We start from the raw sequence: 10,000 nt of genomic DNA, 5'->3' as shown, positions 1-10,000 counted from the left end.
TATTTTCTATAATTCATGGCCTTTGGGTTGCTCTGTAATCTGCATTTATGTAGGGGGATTGGTCTGGGGTCTATAGTCTGTATTAATTTAGGGGTTTAGTATTTTTTGTCTTTGCAAATGATTTGGTAAGGGTACTTAGGAGAAATACAATTTTTCCAAAGGTGTCCCAAGCCTGAAAAGGTTGTGAAACATGGAGTCACAGGAGTGTCCAAAGTGGGAAAAGGAAGGGTCAACCAGGTGGCGCTGTGGCTTAGTTGGTTAAAGCGCCTGTCTAGTAAACAGGAGATCCTGAGTTCGAATCTCAGCAGTGCCTTGTCTTTTGGCCACGGACCTTTTATGGCATATTATGTGATCTCAGTTACATTTTTACTTTTCAATTTATTCATGGATTTCTAGTGAGAATTTGGCAATACAAACAATGCTCATGGATGCGACAAAGAACTTTATTCAGGATAAAGAATAGAGATGAGATAGGGAGACGGATTTCTCTTCAACTGGCTGGAAGGGTCGAACTGGTGTCTGTGTTGTTGGGTTGGAAAGTGGGTGGTTTAGTGTCTCAGGTCACCATAACATTTTCCCTGTAACCCAATTTCGCTGTGCGGGACAGATTTACACATTGAGGGGAGGGGGGAGTCCTGGCTTGCAGTGCAGCGGAAACTCTTTACAGCTGATCGGCTGCCATCTTTAAAGACCTGAGATCCACCATAATAGTAAAGGAAGGGGTTAACATAATTTTTAAGGTCTTTATGAATAGATTAGTTAATAAATTCAGTCAATAAATTGAGAAACAGCTGAAAGTCATTATCAAAATCTTGGCAGCGGTGGGATTCGAACCCACGCCCCCGAAGAGACTGGAGCCTTAATCCTGCGCCTTAGACCGCTCGGCCACGCTACCTGTCACTGGACGCATTGTTGCCCCTCCAGAACATGGACATCTTAAAAGTCATTTGGTTTATTTCCCATGGACATTTCCTATTTCTGTATGAGATTTCTTATCAGCAGTCGACTTACAATTTTAGGTTTAGTGGCAAGAGTTGGCATTGCACGATTCTTAGGATTTTTTTTTTTTTTTTTTTTAATGTAGATTGTGAGCCCTACATAGAGCTCACAATGTACATTCTTTCCTATCACTATGTCTTTTTTTGGAATATGGGATGGAAATCCATGCAAACACGGGGAGAACATACAAACTCCTTGCAGATGGTTTTATGCCCTTGCTGGGATTTGAACACCAGGACTCCAGCGCTGCAAGGCTGCAGTGCTAACCACTGAGCCACCGTGTGGCCCCTGGATTTTTATTTTTTATTTTTTATTTTTTATTTTTTATTTTTTATTTTTTTTTATTTTTAAATCGGGATAGCATGGAAAATTAAACACACCACTATAAATTCTTTGAAAATAATTTTAATTTTAAAAAGTGATTTAAACAATATGTTAGTTCCTGCTGATACTTTCTCTTTAAGGGTTTAAGTGGTCATCTCTAAGAGCAGTGGCGTAACTAGGAATGGCGGGGCCCCATGGCAAACTTTTGACATGCCCCCCACCAAAGCCAAAGATCTCGACCAACAGACCCCTACCCCCACACACACTTCTGTGCACACTATAATGCCCCATAGTGGCCCCTGCACACAGTATTGTGCTCTAAATTGGCCCCTGCACACAATATTATTCCCCATAGTGGCCCCAGTACACAGTATTATGTCCCATAGTAGCCCCTGCACACAGTATTATGTCCCATAGTGGCCCCTGCACACAGTATTATGTCCCATAGTGGTCCCTACACACAATATTATCCCCATAGTGGCCCCTGCACACAGTATTATACCTCATAGTGGCCCCTGCACACAGTATTATCCCCCATAGTGGCCCCTGCACACAGTATTATGTCCCATAGTGGCCCCTGCACACAGTATTATGTCCCATAGTGGCCCCTGCACACAGTATTATGTCCCATAGTGGCCCCTGCACACAGTATTATGCCGCATAGTGGCCCCTGCACACAGTATTATGCCCCATAATGTCCCCGGTCAGTACGCTAATCTCTTCATGGCCAAGCTGGAGAGTGACTTCCTCTCCACCTGCACCACCAGGCCTCGGGCCTACTACCAATTCATTGACGATATCCTAATCATTTGGACTGGGTCTGAACAACAGCTGAAAACCTTCCATGAACTATTCAACCAATTCCATCCCACCATCAACCTGACGCTCAATCACTCCTTCTCGGAAATAAACTTCCTGGACACAGTCATCAAGATACAGGACAACAAAATTGAGACATTGCTGTATCGGAAGCCGATTGACCGACCAACCTACCTAAGATGGGATAGCTTTCATCCGAAACACATAAAGAACTCCATTGTATACAGCCAGGCCATCAGATACCATCGCATATATTCTAACCCTGCAGATAGAGAAGAACACCTCGGAGTCCTCAGAGACACATTCTTGAGGCAGAGTTACCATCCAAGAACAATTGATAACCAAATCACCAGAGCCACCAGAATACCAAGATCGGATTTATTAAAATACAATACCAAACAGGAAAACAATCGGGTGCCCCTGGTCGTCACATACAACCCCCACCTGGAGACGCTGAGAGGAATCACACGCAAATTACATCCACTACTACAAAAAGACAACCGTCTAACATCCATATTTCCGGACCCCCCTCTCCTGTGCTATAGACAGCCACCAAACCTCAGGAATATGATGGTCAGTAGCTCATTACCATCCCCAACCAACGCAGGAACATTTCCATGTGGGAATAAGAGGTGCAAAACCTGCCCTCACATACTGACCACTGACAGGATAGAGATACCAAACTCGAACAAGGAATATAACATTCCAGGTACCTTCACCTGCAGCACATCCAATGTAGTGTATTTAATTATGTGTACCAAATGCTCCACTGATAATCTGTATGTTGGAGAGACCGGACAGCAGCTTAGACTGCGCATGAACTCACATCGCCATACTATTAGAGAACAAAGAACTGACCTTCCTGTGTCTAAACATTTCTGCAGGGGGGATCACAACATTACCAATGACATGAAAATTCTGGTTTTGAGAGGGAATTTCAGATCAAAGAGAGAAAGGCGCATACACGAATATAAATTCATGACACTGTTTCAGACACTAGAGTGTGGACTTAATGCATCACAGGGTTTCATGTCTTTTTACAGTAACGTGTGAACTGATAAGGACCTGTAAGTGTTTATATTGTCTCCACCAATTACCACATTGTCTCTAGCAAATGTCTCTACCAAGTGCTTACATTGTCTCACCAATTACTAACAACCCCCCCCTCCTGAAATCTAACAAAGGATTATGTAGATAATCTTGTTTCCCTTAGTCCTAACAGCGGCACAATGTGGGGTATTTCGTGCCCCTGTGTGCTGGTAGGACAGGCGGAATTTTAATTAGCCATGTATTAATTTCACATGGCTTGTTCCCTTTAAGAGGGCACAGATACCTCCCCCCTGTGCGTAAATAACAAGTAATAATACATACATTCCAAAATAAACAACAATAGGGGGGGAATCCTTGTGCCGCTGTTAGGACTAAGGGAAACAAGATTATCTACATAATCCTTTGTTCCCTGTCGTCCCTACCAGCGGCACAATGTGGGGAAATAGCAAGTAATCCCCATAAGGGTGGGAGATTAAACACAAGCAGAATGTAATACAGTACGCCCGAAGGCAGTAGCTTCTGAGCCATACCGATCAAGTCGGTAGTGCTTCACAAAAGTCAATTCTGAAGACCAGGATGCTGCTGCACAAATCTGGTCCAAGGTGAGAGCCTTGACCTCTGCCCAAGAGGTCGATACTGCCCGCGTCGAATGGGCCCTTAGGACGGTCGGCGGAGGTAAGTTCTGACTCACAAACGCCAACTTGATTGCTTCCTTCACCCAGCAAGAGATGGTGGCCTTAGAAGCCTTGCGGCCTTTATGGCCCCCTACATAATTTATTAACAAGTTCTCAGATCTCCTGAAAGCGCGTGTGCGCTGAAGGTAAATCTGCAGGTTCCGGACTAAATCTAGGGTATGCCACTTCTCCTCCTCAGGGGAAGTGGGCACGGGAAAAAAGGTTGGCAAGCAAATGAGCTGACTCACATTCGCCCTAGAAGAAACTTTCGGCCTGAATCCTGGCAGAAATCTCAACTGAACACGGTCTTCAAAGAAGGCAATGTAAGGAGCTTCCGATGAGAGTGCTTGAAGCTCCCCTACCCTTTTTGCCGAGGTGATAGCGAGGAGAAAAGATACCTTATAGGTCAGCCACTTTAGATCCACCTCCTCCAGAGGTTCGAATGGAGCAACACAAAGTGCCGTTAGGACCTTGCTGAGGTCCCATTGGTGGACAGGAGCAGAAACTGCTGGTCTCAGCCTAGTTGCCCCTTTGATAAAGGTGCTCACTAAAGGATCCGGAGACAACCGCCTCCCCAGATAGGCGGACAAAGCGGCTACATGTACCTTCAGGGTAGAAGCTGCAAGCCCTCTGTCTAGGCCGTCCTGAAGGAAATCCAGGATCGCCCTCACAGGGGGATCGGAGGAGTCCACTTCGTGTTCCGTGCACCAAGCCTGGAAAATATTACCGATCCTACGGTAATTCTTATTGGTCGAGGTGGCTCTGGCGCTGGCTAAAGTCCTTAGGACGCCTTGAGACAGTCCTCTATTCCTTAATAGGGACTGGTCAACCTCCAGGCTGTCAGATTGAATCTCCTCAGATCGTGGTGTCTCAGCTCTCCTTGTGTCACCAGATCTGGGAGGGGGGGAAGCCTCCAATACCTGCCTTGACTCATCCACATGAGCTGGGCAAACCAAGTCCTTTTCGGCCAGAACGGGATTATGGCAATTCCCGAGACTTGGTCCTGTCTGATTTTCATCAATACCTTGGGTATGATGGAAACTGGAGGGAAAATGTATATCAGCCTGAACCTCCATGGGATGGACAGGGCATCCACTGCCAAGGCATTGTCCTCCTGGTACAGAGAGCAGAAGGTTTTCACCTTGGCGTTGAGTCGGGTTGCCATGAGGTCGACATCCGGAAGGCCCCATGTTTGGACAATCTGATGGAATATGTCTTGATTGAGAGACCATTCTCCTGATACAGGGATACCCCGACTCAGCTGATCCGCTACTATGTTCAGGGAGCCCTTGATGTGAACAGCGGATAGGTGGGTCAGATTCTTCTCTGCCCACGTGAAGATCAAGTTCGCCTCTTTCAGTAGGGCTGGAACCCTGGTGCCGCCCTGTTTGTTCAAGTATATTATCGTCGTCATATTGTCTGACCGGACCTTGACTGCCTTCCCTTCGAGAAAGGGGGCGAAGTACTTCAGCGCCAGATAAACTGCTTTTAGCTCCTTCAGGTTGGAGGTTCCTACCTCTGGATTCCTCCACAGACCCTGGACAGTCCTGCCGTCCAGGTGGGCTCCCCATCCCGAATGGGACGCATCTGTTGTCAACAGGGTCCAACGAGGTTGAACCGAGGACCTTCCGTCTTTCAGGTGTCTCCACCATCTGAGGGAAAGACGGGTACCGGGAGAAAGGCAGATCTTCCTGTGCAGTCCCCGTGGAGATCCGTTCCAGGCTCTCAACACTTCCATCTGAAGGGGACGCAAGTGCCATAAAGCCCAAGGGACCGCCTTGGCTGAAGAAGACATCAGGCCTAGGACCCGCATGGCGGTGCGAATGGTGATCCATCGGGACCTGAGAAGGCCCCGAACCGAAGCTTCTATTTTTGCTCGCCTTGGACGAGATAGGAAAATCTGCATGCTCTGGGAATCCAGAACAAACCCCAGGAATTTCTTCCGGGTGGATGGCACTATTTCTGACTTCTCCCAATTGATCAGCCAACCTAACTCCTGGAGGAAGGCGATGGCTATCTGGAGGTGGTGATGGAGAATTGAAGTAGACTGAGCTTTTATAAGCCAGTCGTCGAGGTAGGGAACCACGAAAAGGCCTTGAAGTCTGAGAGCGGCGGCAACTGGTGCGACCATCTTGGTGAATACATACGGAGCTGACGATATGCCGAATGGCAGAGCAGTGAACTGTAGGTGCTCTCTGTGACCAGCCATAAGAACGGCTATACGTAGATATTTCCTGTGTGGCGGGAAGATGGGGATATGTAAGTAGGCATCCTTTAGGTCCAGGGTGACCATGACCTCGTCGCACAATAGGAAACTGGTTACTGAGTCTATGGACTCCATCCTGAAAGGTTTTTTCTTTATGAAGAGGTTGAGGAACCGAAGATCTATAATCATCCGCCACCCTCCTGTGGACTTTGGAACCAAGAACACGGGTGAATAAACTCCTTGACCCACTTCGGGAGGAGGGACCCTTTCCAGGGCCCCCTTTGAGAGATATTCTGCGACGGAAGCCTCCAGGCAGTCTTGTTGTAGGACTGGTAAGACCCGCGTAGTGATGAAACGATCCACCGGAGGATGGGAGAACTCTATTGCGTATCCTCGCTGAACAACTTGAAGGACCCATGGGTCCAGAATGTGAAGATGCCATGCCACAAGGAAATTCGAAAGGCGCCCTCCTACGGGAGAGCTGGTCACAGAGAGCGGCGTCTCCTCAAAACCCCTTCTTCTTAGGGTCCTCCTTGGGGATCCCGCGACCCGCCCCCTTCGGACGGTATCTGGGGCGTCTCTGGCTTCCCTGTTGAGGCCTGTATTGAGACGTGGAGCCTCGACCCCTAGAAGGGGGAGGCCTTCTTTCTCTGGTTGCTTGTGGTAGTGATCTCCCTCTACCATCAGCCAATCCCTCCATCAGATCGTCCAGCCCTTGGCCGAAAACCTTTCCAGGTTGAAAGGGGAGGGAACACAAAGAAAACTTGGAGGCGACATCAGCCCGCCAAGGTTTGAGCCACAAGGGCCTCCTGGCGGCGGTATTGAGGGCCATGGCCTTGGAAGCCAGCTTCACCTGCTGTCTTGCCGATTCTCTCAGGAAATCCGTAGCGAGACGGATCTCCCCCATGGATGCCAGGATGTCGTCCCTGTTAACCCCGGAGTCGATATCCCGTTCCAGGCGGTCCAGCCGGGCTTGAAGCTTATCAGCTACTTCCGTTGAGGCGATGCCCACCGTCACCTGGGCTGAAGCAGACGAATACGCCTTCTTGAGCGTTGAATCCACTCTCCTATCAAGCAAATCCTGAAGATTTGACCCGTCATCGATGGGCACGACAGTGCGACGGGAAAGCTTAGAGATGGCTAAATCCACCTTGGGTGGCGGACCCCAGCGATCCAGTTGGGAGGGATCAATCGGATATACTGCTTTGAAAGCTCTGGTGGTGACGTAAGCCTTCTCCGGCTGCTTCCATTCTTGTTCCATTAGGCTGGCCATGGAGGCGTCCACTTGGAAAACCCTCCGCTTCCCAGAGGTGGACGCAGAGGCTTCCCCCTCGCCAACCTGGTCCCACGACCGGATGGCCTTCAGCAGTTTATTAGTCTTCTCCCGATGGAAAATTGGTCTGCTGGTACAGGAGGACTGATCGTCCGATGATATGGACACATCCTCCACCTGGAGGCGCTCCAGGGAGGGCAGTGAAGCAGAACGCCTTTCCACGCGCTGCTTCTTGGTGAGCTGAGCCAGTGAAGTACGGATATCCTTTAAAGAATCATCCTGCAAAAAACACAAGGATACTTAGAAGCCGGGGGGACCCTTCCCCTCTTTGCGGCAACCGTACTCACCATGTACTCCTTGACCCATGCTACCATATCACTGGTAACGGGTTCCTCCCGCAGAGGTCCCCTGCATTGCTGGCAGCGTGACCAGTCATAGCCTAAAGGCAAAACAATGACATTCAGGATACTCCCACCATTGGGAGAATTAGCAGACGAAAAAACCGCACCTACCATCAGGTAGTGGAACGTCACAATCAATGCAAGCCAGGTGTCTCCTTTTAGAAGACCTCTTCCGTCTCACTTGATCCCCGGGAGGGGTAGAAGAGGAAGACATGACAAATAGAAACTAGTTTTCAGCGATACCTAAGCATGGAATATGAAACATCAGAGGAGTACATTCAAGGAACCATATGAGGAGACTCACCCAGCTTCTGCAGACCACTTACCAACCTTCAGCAGAGTTTGCAGTAGAATAAATGCAGTTTTGAAGCGGAAACCACAAGCCACAGCGCAGAAAACCAGCTAGGGATTAGACTAGCAGGCAATGAGGGATGCAACCTGCCTCCTTTTACAGCCCCATATCCGGAAGGGGCGTGGCCTTAGTCAAAAGAGCTCCGTTCCTTTTGCCCTTCATAAGACTCCTAGCCCTTCAAGTCACGCTCCCCCCTTGAGCCAACTACATTGGCACGTACCTTAAGCTCCTGAGGACCTCCAGTGTCCAACGCTGCTGATCGCGTGGTCCCGGAGCGGCGAAAGCCAAAAACCGGAAGTTGCCGGTGTTACATTACCAAACGACCGGCCGGAACCCTCCTACGCAGAGGAAAGGTTCCGCGAAACCGGAAGTTCCCCTCATGGAGCCGCGAAAACACGCCGGCTGGCTGCGCGCGGCTCCCGAAGCCCAGCAGGACTGGATGCCGGGGAAAGGTAGAAGGATCGCGTGAGGGAGGTGGGTAAAATAGGTAACCTTAATCTTACCTATTATCTTTGCAGGACCGACACAGAAGTCCAAAGGGGCAGAGTGCATCATTGAAGACACCTGAACAGGTCTGAACAGGTAAGTACCTGAAACTTCTTCTTTACTCTTCTCTTTAGGAGGACACAGAGTCCTCCCCACCTGTCCGATCCTTTACACAGGACAGAAAAAAACGCACAGGGGGGAGGTATCTGTGCCCTCTTAAAGGGAACAAGCCATGTGAAATTAATACATGGCTAATTAAAATTCCGCCTGTCCTACCAGCACACAGGGGCACGAAATACCCCACATTGTGCCGCTGGTAGGGACGACAGGGAACACCCTTTGTGCCTGCTCTGTATATATATATGCTCCTTCAGAAATGTTTTTAAATTTGCTTTGACAAAGGAGCCTTTTGCGCTCCGAAACGTTAGCCATTTGTCATCATTATGAGTTAGCCATTAAAAAGGTATCAACTACTGAAGATCACCAAGTTTTCGTGTTTTTTATATTTCCAACCCACTGGCTAACACGGTACAACAATGAACATTTTCTATAGTGTCCCCTGCACACAGTATTATGTCCCATAGTGGCCCCTGCACACAGTATTATGCCCCATAGTGGCCCCTGCACACAGTATTATGTCCCATAGTGGCCCCTGCACACAGTATTATGTCCCATAGTGGCCCCTGCACACAGTATTATGTCCCCATAGTGTCCCCTGCACACAGTATTATGTCCCATAGTGGTCCCTGCACACAGTATTATGTCCCCATAGTGGCCCCTGCACACAGTATTATGCCGCATAGTGGCCCCTGCACACAGTATTATGTCCCATAGTGGCTTCTGCACACAGTATTATGCCCCATAGTGGCCCCTGCACACAGTATTATGTCCCATAGTGGCCCCTGCACACAGTATTATGCCGCATAGTGGCCCCTGCACACAGTATTATGTCCCATAGTGGCCCCTGCACACAGTATTATGTCCCCATAGTGGCCCCTGCACACAGTATTATGCCCCATAGTGACCCCTGCACACAGTATTATACCCCATAGTGGACACCCATGAACAATTATTATACTCTGGGGTCTTTTCAGGATCTATTCACACGGTGCTGACCAATTGAATTTTTCTACCAGGATTTTCATGAAAACATATTTGGGCCACACTATGTGAATTTCAATATGGAAAATAACCAAACCATTACACCCTTCACACCTTTGTTGCTGGACATTCTGGATTTTTGGGTGGCTGTTTGGACACAATCTAGTAAATCCTCCACTTACCATATTCATGGAGACCTCTCCCAACCTGACTTGGACCTGTTTTTCCAGTTTCCTTTTCACTGGTTTACCCAGCCATGATGGATGTCACACTTTACACCTAAGGATACCTTGAAGGAACAGGATGTGGTCTGAA

The 10,000-nt window shown here is 48.6% G+C and overlaps 2 non-coding genes across 2 annotated transcripts; one reads left to right on the top strand and one right to left on the bottom strand.

Annotated features, from left to right (window-relative positions):
• Positions 1 to 239: 239 nt before the first annotated feature.
• On the top strand, positions 240 to 313 carry TRNAT-AGU (transfer RNA threonine (anticodon AGU)). Its single transcript has one exon. It is a non-coding gene; the product is annotated as a tRNA-Thr (tRNA).
• Positions 314 to 813: 500 nt separating this feature from the next.
• TRNAL-AAG (transfer RNA leucine (anticodon AAG)) lies at positions 814 to 895 on the bottom strand. Its single transcript has one exon. It is a non-coding gene; the product is annotated as a tRNA-Leu (tRNA).
• Between the last annotated feature and the right edge of the window lie 9,105 nt (positions 896 to 10,000).

The sequence above is a fragment of the Leptodactylus fuscus genome, chromosome 5 (genome assembly GCF_031893055.1).
Source record: "Leptodactylus fuscus isolate aLepFus1 chromosome 5, aLepFus1.hap2, whole genome shotgun sequence".
In the NCBI taxonomy this organism is placed as follows: Eukaryota; Metazoa; Chordata; class Amphibia; order Anura; family Leptodactylidae; genus Leptodactylus; species Leptodactylus fuscus.
The sequence above is the reverse complement of the archived record's forward strand: the minus strand, read 5'-3'. Positions and strand labels throughout refer to the sequence as shown.